The 13,571-nt window shown below is 43.0% G+C and overlaps 1 protein-coding gene and 1 pseudogene across 1 annotated transcript in view; both read left to right on the plus strand.

Annotated features, from left to right (window-relative positions):
* LOC141097314 (cell cycle control protein 50C-like) overlaps nucleotides 1-13,571 on the plus strand; it is a 76,248-nt gene that overhangs the window by 21,800 nt on the left and 40,877 nt on the right. The window lies entirely within an intron of this gene.
* LOC141097292 (microtubule-associated serine/threonine-protein kinase 3 pseudogene) lies at nucleotides 1,319-2,665 on the plus strand (annotated as a pseudogene).

Below are 13,571 nucleotides of genomic sequence, written 5' to 3' on the forward strand. Positions count from 1 at the left end.
GCAGCGCCGCATCTTGTTCATATGGGCGGCAGCCACACGTAAAAGCATTCTCCGTTTGTAGGCACAGGATGCAACACCTTCTTTAAGCTTAATTACTACAAAAGTAACATATCTCTTCAAAATGGATTGGATAGAGACCTTACTTAATAAAGAAAAAGACACTGACCGCTTTTTTTTCACATGGTCCTCTTTTATCAATACTCAGACATCTTCCACAAGCCAGGCGATACATAGTTGTTTCCAGCTCACCAACTGGTATATGAGAGAGCAGCTTGCTGGTAATATCCCTGTTAGACTGGAATGAAATTGTGTTACGAAGTTATGGAGTTTGCCCGGGGGAGTGGAGGGGGAGGGGCGGGGGGTTATAGTTGAAAAAATGCCGTCTAATGTTAATAATATTGCATAAATGTTCTTCTGTTATGTTATTGGACATTATATGTATATTTTGTAATACACTCAATAAAGACGGTTTAAAAAAAAAAAAATGTTTGAAAACATATGGTCGGCCATTATGACATCACTGATGGTCGGCCATTATGACATCACAGATGGTCAGCCATTATGATATCACAGATGGTCGACCATTATGACATCACCGCTCGCAGTTACTTATGCTATGTACACAGGGTTCCGGCTGCCATTTTGGCTCCCTAGTGACTGAGTGCATTTGCAATTTTTCGCTATGGCTGAATTTCTTCTAGACAAGCTTCAGGTAGAAGGATTATTGGAGATTATTTACACCCATTGCTCTGACATTAAGCTTCTACCACCCGATGGCATCCTCGGCTTCACTCACCGGCTGGTGGTGGAGCTAGTGCAGGACTGCCTGACCAAATACCACCAAGACCGTCTTACCTCAGAGTATCTGACAGATTTAACCCGGAACATCAGGACATTACTACAGCAGGCTGAAGAAAAATCTCAAGATGGAGATTTGGCTTTTGTTAAAGAACTGGCCGAAAAAGTCCTGTATGTGCTAGGAGGTCCGGCCCGCTCCCCGAAATGCCTGGAGACACCACAAGGCGAGTACAAAGATGGGGAAAATGTCCCCCTGGAATCCCCGGACCCTAACACGAGTCAGGCGGGGCCGAGCAGCGATCTGACCACAGAAACCCCTGAGCTGCCGGATCCTGAGAGTGTGATCTGTGAGATCACGGAGATCAACGAGCCTGCCACTGAGACACCAGAAGGCGACGACAAAGACGGGGAAAATGTTCCCCCGGAATCCCCGAACCCTAATACGAGTCATCTGGGGCCAAGCAGCGATCTGACAACAGAAACCCCTGAGCTGCCGGATCCTGAGAGTGTGATCTGTGAGATGCCAGAGATCCACGAGCCTGCCACTAACTTGATGGAATCATTGATCCCGGCGAAAAAGCCGCATATGAGCGACTTCGAGACATCCAAACTGATCAGCGGCGGATGTTTTGGGGCTGTCTACTTAGTGCAGCACAAATACTCACAGCAGATCTTCGCTATGAAGAAAATGGCGAAGAAGAACCTGGAAACTGAAAAACACGTGGAAGCGGCCTTTCTGGAGAGGGACATCATGACCTTCGCTGATTGTCCCTTTGTGGTCTCCATGCTCTGCTCCTTCCCTACTAGATCTCACCTGTGTATGGTCATGGAGTATGTTGGAGGTGGAGACTGTGGGTCCCTTCTAAGCACCAAGGGCCGTTTATCTATCCCCTTGGCCCGTCTGTACTTTGCAGAAACAGTTCTTGCTGTGGAATACCTGCACAGCTATGGTGTGGTGCACCGAGACCTGAAACCGTACAACCTACTGATTACAACTGCTGGGCACATTAAAGTCGCCGATTTTGGACTTTCAAAAATTGGTGTCATGATACCAAAAACCAACAACTATAAGCAATCACTGAAGGACATCTCCAGAGAGTTCAAGGACCTTGAGAATTGTGGTACCCTGAATTACATGGCCCCAGAGGTCATCCTAATGAAAGACTACGGAAGACCTGTTGACTGGTGGTCAATGGGGATCATCCTCCATGAATTTCTGGTTGGATCTTTACCATTTGATACGGATTTCATACCTGAGCTTAAAAGAATGATTGTCATGGGAAAAATACCTTGGAATTACAAACGCTGTCCACCCCGTGAGGCTAAGAACCTCATCACTGACCTGCTCAAAAAAAATCCTGAGCACAGACTTGGGACAGGTGGAGCATTTGAGATTAAGGATCATCCATTCATGAAAAAAATAGATTTTGACAATCTTCTAAATCAGAAGCCGATGTATATTCCTCATCTTGTGTCAGATGTGGACACCAGCCTCTTTATCAATCACGCTCATAGAGACATGCTTATGGTCTCAGAGAAAGAAGAGGACACAAGTGAGGACAAGGACCTTGACTTCCAAAATTTTACGTCATCCTCTGAAAGGCTTTCTAAACTCTGCACCATCGCTACCATCACGATGAACAATGAGAATTCAAAGTCCCATCCAGAGTGTACCCAAGCATCATACATCGAGAAAAGAAAATCTGCAATAAATCCAAATGCAGAGCAAGAAAACCCAGAAAATGTAAAAAAGGAGAAAAAGAGAAGAGGTTTCACCTTCCGCCGGATCTTATCATCATGCCGGCGTGGATTATCTAGGGCTGCCCGCGTGTTTACATGTTGTTGCCGCTCCCCTACAGACATCTAAAAGATGGTAAACCTCCACATCCAGCGCCCTGAGGTCCAGCAGATCCACCATCACTGCTGGAGAAGTATAGAAGTGCAATTCCACAACAGTTTTTTTTATTTTTTTTACCATGTTCACCAAATGCTAAATCTGACCTGCCATTATGATTCGCCAGGTCATTATGAGATGACAGATACCAAACATGTATAGATTGTTTTTTATTTAAGTGGTGAAAAAAATCCAAAAGTTTAATAAAAAAAAAAAAAATTGCACCATTTTCTGAGATCCGTATCGTCTCCATTTTTTGGGATCTGGGGCTGGGTCAGGGCTTATATTTTGCGCGCCAAGCTGACGTTTTTAGTGATAGCATTTTAGGGTAGATACGATTTTTTAATCACCCGTTGCTATGAACAAGAAAACGTAATTTTGCGGTTTGGATTTTTTTCTCGTTACGTAGTTTACCAATCAGATTGCCTTTGTATTTGGATAAATTGGGAGTTTCTTAATGCAGCAATATGAAATATATGATCGCTTTTTTGTATTGTTTTATTTTGACTAGGGAAATATAAACTTTAAACTTTTTTTATATTTTTTAAAACATTTCTTTTCCACTTTTGACTTGCTTCAATACAGTAGTCTCCATAGAAGACTTGAAGCTGCAATCATCTGATCGCTTGTGCTACGTATAGCCATGCTATGTGTAGCAGAAATCATCATCTCCAGGGGCGTCCGTGGGTGTGGTTTGTGACACGCTTCCGGCACGCATGTGTTAAATGCCGCTGTCAGAGATTGACAGTGGCATTTAACATGTTAGCAGCCGCAGGTGGATCGCAATTTCAGCTGTTAGGGGCACATGACAGTTGATCAAACCAGCTATCAAGTTCAGAAAAAAAAAGGAATATAGGAGGTCAAAATGCAAAATATAAGGACAACAGAGCCCAACAGATTGGTGGAAGGGAGTGCTAAAAATTATTGGGTAAAGAGGTGCAAAATACTTGCCCCTGGAAATTGCAGCCCACAATTCACCAGTAATTCTTGGCAGGTTCATTACAGAAAAATTAGTAATTAAAAAGTGCCACTAAAATCACTGGGCGGTGTAATACATGAAGGTGCTGAGCCCTCCAGAATGAAAGGTTTTTTTCTTAATTTTCTCTCTGCCATTATATTTCAATGTCCCGGTCAAGACAGACTCAATTATTCTAATTTATACAGTAAAGCCGAAAGCCGACACGTGAGCTACAGAAAATAGAAAGTCTCATCCCGTTACATCTGCTTTAACCCCTTTCTGACATCCGATGTACTATCCCGTCCATGGGACCTGGGCCCCTATGCCCATGGACGGGATAGTACGTCTACGTGGTGAGCGCCGCTGATCGCGGCCGGGTGTCAGCTGATTATCACAGCTGACATCCGGCACAATGTGTCAGGGGCGGTCACGGACCGCCCCCGACACGTTAACCCCTTGCACACCGCGATCAAACACGATCGCGGTGTACCGGGGGTTAAAGGGAAGCATCGGCAGGGAGGGGGCTCCCTCCGTGCTTCCCTGAGCCCCCCACGGCAGCGCAATGTGCAGCACTGCTGCGGGGGGCTCCTTTCCTGCAGGCCCCCGAATCCAAGATGGCGACGGGGGCCTTCGGGGGCCTGCAGGAAGCTGGCTTCCTCAGTGCCTGCAAAGCGCAGGCATGAGGAAGTCTGCTTCAATGCCTGTGACAGATCGCTGATCTGTCACAGTGATCTGTGATGTGACAGATCAGCGATCTGTCACAGGACAGTGATGTCCCACCTGGGACTATTTAATAAAGTTTAAAAAAAATAAAAAAGTGTTAACATAAATTAAAAAAAAAATCGCCAAATAAATTAGAAAAAAAAAAAAAATATTCCCCAAATAAATCCTTTTATTGGAAATAAAAAAAAACAAAACAATAAAAGTACACATATTAGGTATCGCTGCGTCCGTAACGACCTGCACTATAAAACTATCCCATTAGTTAACCCCTTTAGCGAACCCCTTAAAAAATAAAAATTAAAAACTAAGCAAAAAATAATGATTTATTATCATACCGCCAAACAAAAAGTGTAATAACGCGCGATCAAAAAGACGCATATAAATATCCATGGTACTGCTGAAAACGTCATCTTGTCCCGGAAAAAACGAGCTGCCACACAGCATCATCAGCGAAAAAATAAAAAAGTTATAGCTCGCAGAATAAAGCGATGCAAAAATAATTATTTTTTATATAAAATAGTTTTCATTGCATAAAACCGACAAAACATAAAAAAACGACCTAAATGAGGTATCACTGTAACCGTACTGACCCGAAGAATAAAGGTGCTTTATCAATTTTACCGCACGCGGAACGGTGTAAACGCACCCCCCCTAAAGAAATTCATGAAACGCTGGCTTTTGTTCATTCTGCGTCCCAAAAATCGGAATAAAAAGCGATCAAAAAATGTCACGTGCCCGAAAATGGTACTAATAAAAACGTCAAGTCGTCCCGCAAAAAATAAGACCTCACATGACTCAGTGGGTCAAAATATGGAAAAATTATAGCTCTCAATATGTGGTGATGCAAAAAATATTTTTACAAAAAAAAGCGTCTTTTAGCGTGCGACAGCTGCCAAATATAAAAACCGCCATAAATCGTAAATCAAACCCCCCGTTATCACCCCCTTAGGGAAAAATAATAAAATAAAAAAAATGTATTAATTTCCATTTTTCCATTAGGGTTAGGGCTAGGGTAGGGTTAGGGCTAGGGTTAGGGCTGAGATTAGGGTTAGGGGTGTGTTGGGGTTAGGGTTGGAGTTAGAATTGGGGGTTTCCACTGTTTGGGCACATCAGGGGCTCTCCAAATGCAACATGGCATCTGATCTCAATTCCAGCCAATTCTGAGTTGAAAAAGTCAAATGGTGCTCCTTCCCTTCCAAGCTCTGCCATGCGCCCAAACAGTGTTTTACCCCCCACATGTAGGGTATCAGCCTACTCAGGTCATACTGAAAAACAATTTTTGGGGTCCAATTTCTCCTGTTACCCTTAGGAAAATAAAAAATTGGGGGCAAAAATATCATTTTTGTGGAAAAAAATGATTTTTTTATTTTCACGTCCGAGCGTTATAAACTTCTGTGAAGCATTTGGGGGTTCAAAGTGCTCACCACACATCTAGATAAGTTCCATGGGGGGTCTAGTGTCCAAAATGGGTCACTTGTGGGGAGTTTTAATAGTTTAGGTACATCAGGGGCTCTCCAAACGCACATGACACCCGTAGACCATTCCATCAAAGTCTGCATTCCAAAACGTCACTGCTTCCCTTCCAAGCCCCGACGTGTGTCCACACAGTAGTTTTCTCCCACATATGGGGTGTCAGCGTACTCATGACAAATTGGACAACAACTTTTGGGGTCCAATTTCTCCTGTTACCCTTGGGAAAATGAAAAAATTGGGGACTAATTGATCATGTTTGTGGAAAAAATACAAATTTTTTATTTTCACGCCCGGACGTTATAAACTTCTGTGAAGCACTGGGGGGTTCAAACTGCTCACCACACATCTAGATAAGTTCCTTAGGGGGTCTAGTTTCCAAAATGGTGTCATTTGTGGGGGGTTTCCACTGTTTTGGTACATCAGGGGTTTTCCAATCGCGACATGGTGTCCGATCTCAATTCCAGCCAAAAACGTCAAATGGCGCTGCTTCCCTTCCGAGCTCTGCCATGCGCCCAAATAGTGGTTTACCCCCACATGTGGGGTATCAGCATACTCAGGACAAATTGCACAATAACTTTTAGGGTCCTGTTACCCTTGGAAAAATAAGAATTGAGGGTGAAAAGATCATTTTTGTGGAAAAAATATGATTTTTTAATTGTACCGCTGTACGTTATAAACTTCTGTAAAGCCCTTGTGGGTTCAAAGTTCTCACCACATATCTAGATAAGTTCCTTGGGGGGTCTAGTTTCCAAAATGGGGTCACTTGTAGGGGGTTTCCACTGTTTAGGTAAATCAGGGACTCTCCAAACGTGACATGGTGTCCGATCTGAATTCCAGCCAATTTTGCATTGAAAAAGTCAAACGGCGCTCCTTCCATTCTGAGCTCTGCCATGCGCCGAAACAGTCGTTCCCCCCCACATATCAGGTATCAGCGTACTCAGGACAAATTGCACAATAACTTTTGCAGTCCAATTTCTCCTGTTACCCTTGGTAAAATAAAAAAAATTGAACCTGAAGTATTTTTTTTGTGAAAAAAAGTTAGATGTTCATTTTTTTTTTTAAATATTCAAAAAAATTCCTGTGACGCACCTAAAGGGTTAATAAATTTCTTGAATGTGGTTTTGAACACCTTAAGGGGTGCAGTTTTTAGAATGGTGTCACTTTTGGGTATTTTCTATCATATAGACCCTTCAAAGTGGCTTCAAATGTGATGTGGTCCTAAAAATAAAATGGTGTTGTAAAAATGAGAAATCGCTGGTCAAATTTTAACCCTTATAACTTCCTAACAAAAAAAAATTTTGGTTCCAAAATTGTGCTGATGTAAAGTAAACATGTGGGAAATGTTAGTTATCAAGTTTTTTGTGTGCCGTATCTCTGTGATTTAAGGGCATAAAAATTCAAAGTTGGAGATACCTGTGGAGATATCTAAAAATGGCAGTTTGGAGAAGGCACCCTTCAAATATCAGGGACCTGGAGCAGTTTGCCAAGGAAGAATGGTCTAAAATTCCAGCAGAGCATTGTAATAAACTCATTGATGGTTACTGGAAGCGGTTGGTCGCAGTTATTTTGGCTAAAGGTTGTGCAACCAAGTATTAGGCTGAGGGTGCCAATACTTTTGTCTGGCCCTTTTTTGGAGTTTTGTGTGAAATGATCAATGTTTTGCTTTTTGCTTCATTCTCTTTTGTGTTTTTTTAATTTAAGACAAATTAAATGAAGATAATAATACCAAAGAATTTGTGTTTGCAATCATTTTCAGGAAGAAACTGAGTATTATCTGACAGAATTGCAGGGGTGTCAATACTTTTGGCCACAACTGTATATGCAAAAGCTTAATAATAATAGGTATTTTTTTCAGCTACCTATGACCTACATGTCCATACAGATGGCTTATAAGAGGTTATCCTACTGACAGATTCCCTTTAAAAACAATACATTTGTGTCATCATTTAAAAAAAACAAAAAAACACTGATTTAGAGAAAATATTTTCTAATAATTACTTAAGAGAAAAGAATTCTCAACATAAACTTTGCCAACTTAAAATCCTTTTTCTATATGTTAAGCTCTGTGTCCCAAGGCTGAATATTTCAGCTGAGTAAAGGAAAAAGACTGGGCCTTCATTGTAGCTCAATATGTCTGGAAGGGGGAACTATGTGGTCAGCTTCTACAGTAATACCAAAATATTTAAAAAATGCTACAAATATTATAATTTGCTTCCTTCATGGAGAAATTACATTAGCGAGTTGAAACGCTTCACATAATGAAATAGAAGAGATGAGAATTGCCGTGGATGGAACACAGGGAATGGAACAAGTGGACGGAACACAGAGAATGGAACACGTGGACAGAACACAGAGAATGGAACACGTGGCTAGAACAGAGAGAATGAAACGAGTGGACGAAACAAAAAGAATGGAACATGTGGATGGAACACAGAGAATGGAACACGTGGACGGAACACAGAGAATGGAACACGTGGACATAACACCGAGAATGGACCACGTGAACGGAACAAAGAGAATGGAAAACGTAGACGGAGTACCAGAGAATGGAACACGTGGATGGAACACAGAGAATGGAACACGTGGACGGAACAAAGAGAATGGAACATGTGGACGGAAAACAGAGAATGGAACATGTGGACGGAACAAAAATAATGGAACACGTGAACGGGACAAAGAAAATGGAACACGTGGACGGAACAAAGAGAATGGAACATGTGGACTGAACACAGAGAATGGAACATGTGGACAGAACATAGAGAATGGAACACGTGGACGAAACAAAAAGAATGGAACACGTGGACGGAACAAAGAGAATGGAACACGTGGACGGAACAAAGAGAATGGAACACGTGGACGGAACACAGAGAATGGAACACGTGGACGGAACAAAGAGAATGGAACACGTGGACGGAACAAAGAGAATGGAACACGTGGACAGAACAAAGAGATTGGAACACGTGGACGGAACAAAGAGAATGGAACACGTGGACGGAACACAGAAAATGAAACACGTGGACGGAACACAGAGAATGGAACACGTGGACGGAACACAGAGAATGGAACACGTGGACAGGACACAAGAGAATGGAACATGTGGATGGAACACAGAGAACCGCCTGGAAGTTTTACTGATTTTCTGGTTTACTCTTGAGAATCAATGGGAGATATTCATTAAAAGAAAATTCACCATATTTACAAGCAGAGTTTATTATCCCCTAATTGGGTAGTAAAATGCATGGGAAATTCATTGTGCATGATGACGGAGACTTCTCTGAAGTTGTGCATTAATCCTCCGCTTTAATGACAACAACAAAAAAAGCTTTTCTTCCAGTATGTACCGTATATCAAATAATTTACTCATCAATTAGAAACTGCAGGTTTTATTGTTTTTTTTCCTATGGTAGCTACATAATAAAGTCAAGCAAAAGAAACATAGGGGCAGCCATTGTGATCTATTTTTTTCCCCTCAAATAAAATAATAGTAAGTGCCCCATAAAATGGTGCATAGGAGAAGCTCAGTTGATTGCTCCATTTCTGTTAAGTTGGCTACAAATATAAACAGCCTTTGAGTAAAATCACAAATCTTAAGTCACAAAGATGTTTTTTTTTTTTGAATCAGATCTTTTTTATTAAACATTCAGGAATCAATACAGAAAGAATATGACATCTTATATAGCAAGTAAAATTTACATTGAGAGCAAATATTATTTAAAGGGTAAAACTCTTCCTGTGTAAGAATAAATAAAAAGAAGAAATCTCAAAACACAGATATTTGCATAAAATTGAGCCTATAAACAACATGGCTCCACAAATAAACAAAAATCAAAATTATACATCAGTGCCTCATTTCAGCGGGAAAACCATCCCCGCCAGCCGCGCCACTCCGCATCATATTTCGCGCCCCCCCGCCCCCCACGGATATCAGGTCCAATCCACCCCAGCTCCCTCCCACCGCGCCACTCAAAATCTACTTCGCCACAAAGGGCACTAGACTTTATTTTCACCCCCCAAGCATCCCCTCATCGCAAGCACAACAGCAACTGGTCCAACATCGCATCCCGTACCAGTGCGCCCGAGGGGAGACCCGGTGACTCCATCCATGGCTGCCAAATTTTGTAAAACTTTCTTAATGCATTTCTTTTTAAATAAGCCCCCCTTTCCAATCTGATGACATTATTTAGTTTATTTTTAAGCTCTGACAATGTTGGTGGCATAGGATCCAACCAATGATATGCAAGTATCTTTCTTGCCTGATACAGGATGCGTGCTATTCCCAGGGCCACTGCAGAGTCCGGGTCAACCCCCTCCTCCCACAAATTCAACAAACATAGACGAGGTGACGGTCGTATTGTGATATGGTATACTTGGGCTATGAGTCCCAGGGTCTGCCTCCAGAAATCCCCAATGTGCCCGCACTCCCACATAACATGCATCAAGTGGGCATCATCCTGCCCACACCTAACACATTGTGTATTGGGCCTAAGTCCCATTTTAAATAATAAGCTGGGTGTTTTATATACCCTGTGAATGAGATATATTTGCGAAAGCCGCTGGCACTCAGAAACCGCCATTTTAGGGACCTGTTCTAGAATATCGGACCACTGGTCCTCCGTCAGGGGGCCAACGTCCCGTTCCCACTTATTCTTAGCAGCAGTCAGTGGATATGTCTCCAGATGGGCAGGTAATAATCTTTTATATAATTCAGAGATAAGTCCCCTAGAAGACTCAGATGTAAGTAGCATATGTAGTGTTTGATTATGTGTCACTATCACCGGATTTGTCCTTCTCTGTTTTTCCAATGCATGTCTTAGCTGTAAGTACTGATAAAAGAAGACGTGCGGGAGGTGAAATTCTGTTCTCAATTGTTCAAAACTCTTAAGAGTATTATTTTGCAAAATTTGTGACACCAGATAAATCCCTTTATCTTCCCATCTTCCGAACCCCACCAGCTTTTTGATCTCTTGCAAATCCGGATTTCGCCACAATGGCCACAATTCCGTAGGCCCATTTATCTTCAAAAGAGACTTACCCCTATCCCACACCTTGAAAATCATAGCCAACGTGGGGTATCGTGCCCCATTTATCTGCCGTCTTCCCACCTCCAACCGGCACCCTGGATATTTCCATACCGATCCTTCCCTCACAATATCACCACCATTGTCACACGCCCCGTCTCTACCCCAACCCTTAAGATGTTGCATCTGGGAGGCTATAAAGTATATGAATGGGTTTGGCACCGCCAATCCTCCCTCCTCCTTCCCTCGCTGCAGTATCTCCAAGCGAATCCTAGCCTGTTTTTTCTTCCAAATTAATTCCCGGAATAATGTATTTATTTTTGCAAAAAAGTCCCTACAGATCCACACCGGAGAATTATGTATCAAATATAATAATTGTGGCATCATTACCATTTTGATTAAGTTAGATCTACCAATATTCGACAACGGCAGGCGACACCAAGTATGTACTTTTGCTCTAAATCGCTGCAACAGGGGCTCCAGATTCAGAGCCCGAAAATCCTTCGGGGCAGGACTAACAATTATACCCAGATACTTAAACCTCCGAACTACAGGGACCGGTATCTGCAAATCTGAGAAATCCGCCGGGAGAGGGTCTATCGGCATTAAAGCTGATTTGGACCAATTAATCCGAAGACCAGACCTCAGCCCAAATTCTCGAATGACCTCCATTGCCGGCAAAATCGAGGAATGTACCTTATCTAAATATAGAAGTAAATCATCCGCGTACAATGATATCCTCAACTCCACAGTTCCACATCTGAATCCCATTATTTCTCTGGACTTCCCAATTGCAACTGCCAATGGCTCCACCGCAGTAGCAAATAGCAAGGGCGAGAGCGGACACCCCTGTCTAGTACCTCTCCCAAGAGGAAAAGACTCAGAGACCCTGCCATTAGCCCCAACCTTCGCCACCGGCGAGCCATACAACAGCCTCACCCAATTTATAAATCTGTGTCCAAAGCCCATTTTCCGAAGTACCGCCCACAAAAAACCCCACTCCAAACTATCGAACGCCTTAGCGGCGTCTAAGGACAAAATTGCTCTTCCCCCCAACTCCCCAGAACTATGTTGAATCCCCAAGTATAGTTTCCTAAGGTTCATAGATGTGGCTCTGCCTGGGATAAATCCCGTCTGATCCTTCTGTATAACAGATGAGATAACTCGGGACATCCTATTGGCGAGTACCTTGGCCAATAATTTAACATCTGTTGATAATAGGGAAATCGGGCGATATGAATCCGGAACCTCTGGATCCTTTCCGGGCTTTAATATTAAAACTATCAAAGCTTCCCTCATAGATGGCGGGAGGACCCTCTGCCTTTCAGCCTCTTCAAATACCTTAAGTAGCTTAGGTAGCAGTAAGGGTGCATAGGTTTTGTAAAACTCGCCAGGCAGGCCATCCATTCCTGGAGCCTTTTCATTTTGCATCTGACCAAGCGCCTCCTCCAACTCCTCCAACAGGATGTCCCGATCCAATGAATCCCTATCGCTATCAGCCAATGCAGGGAGAGAGAGAGCATCCAGGTACTGCTCAATCTCAGTCTCCGTGAGACTGCAATCTGATGTGTATAGTCGCATATAATACCTCCTTATCTCACTCACTATGTCCGCACTGTCTGTCACAGGACCACCCGAGTCCGTTTTTAGCCTATTGATATATGAAGATCCGTCCTGTGCTCTAATGACCGTGGCCAATAAATGTCCTACTCCCTCCCCCTCTATAAAATATTTTTGTTTGAGGAAATAACGTTTATTTGCTGCCGCCGACATGAGGTTTTCCCTGAGCGACCCCTGTGCCTTCTCCAAAGCTTTTTTAGTTTCCTCTGTTGGGTTGAGTATCACCGCAGCCTCCGCAACAGACACCTCCTGGATCAGACTCTGGGTGTAGCGTCTATTTTGGCTTTTCCGTGTGCATATTTCTCTAATATATAAGCCCCTGACATAGGCTTTCATGGAATCCCAGACTATGTGTGATGATGCAGAGTACTCATTAAGTTGAAAATATTCTAGAATGGCATCATGCAAAGATCCCCCTATAAGCTGGATCCAGAAGGGATTAAGCTTCCAGATAGGTCTAGATAGGGTGAGGGGGTGTCCCCATGAAAGTGTGACATGTAGCGGCGAGTGATCAGATACACTTCTAGGCAGGTAGGCCACCCCTCGTACATATGGGGTCATGAGTGTATTCCCAATGGCCAGGTCTATCCGTGACATAGCGTGGTGGGAGCTAGAGTAGCAGGAAAACTGTCTGGCTGTGGGGTTTTGGACACGCCAAAGATCTACCATACCCAGCTCCACTAACGTTCTAGCAAATGAGGTTGAGGCTGCATCCTCTGATATGTTTCCCGAATGCAACTTATCCAAATAGGGATGCAAATATGTATTAAAATCTCCTATTAGAAGAGTCGGCGCAGGGGGAAAGGAACCCAAAATAGACAAGATTCTTTTTACTGGTTCGACTGAATAGGGCGGGGGGATGTATATGGCAACCAAAATAAATTGTATACTGTATAACGTGCAAAGCAAACATACAAATCTGCCCCCAGGGTCAACCACTGATTTAGTACATGAGAAGGGGATGGACCTGTGCACCAGCACACTGACACCCCGCGCATGGGTCGAGTACGTGGAATGATATTCATGTGAAACCCATCCCTTTCTTAGCCAATGAATATTATCTTTCACCATGTGGGTCTCAGACATA

The sequence above is a fragment of the Dendrobates tinctorius genome, unplaced genomic scaffold (genome assembly GCF_039654945.1).
Source record: "Dendrobates tinctorius isolate UK_male_01 unplaced genomic scaffold, ASM3965494v1 ptg000084l, whole genome shotgun sequence".
Taxonomy (NCBI): domain Eukaryota; kingdom Metazoa; phylum Chordata; class Amphibia; order Anura; family Dendrobatidae; genus Dendrobates; species Dendrobates tinctorius.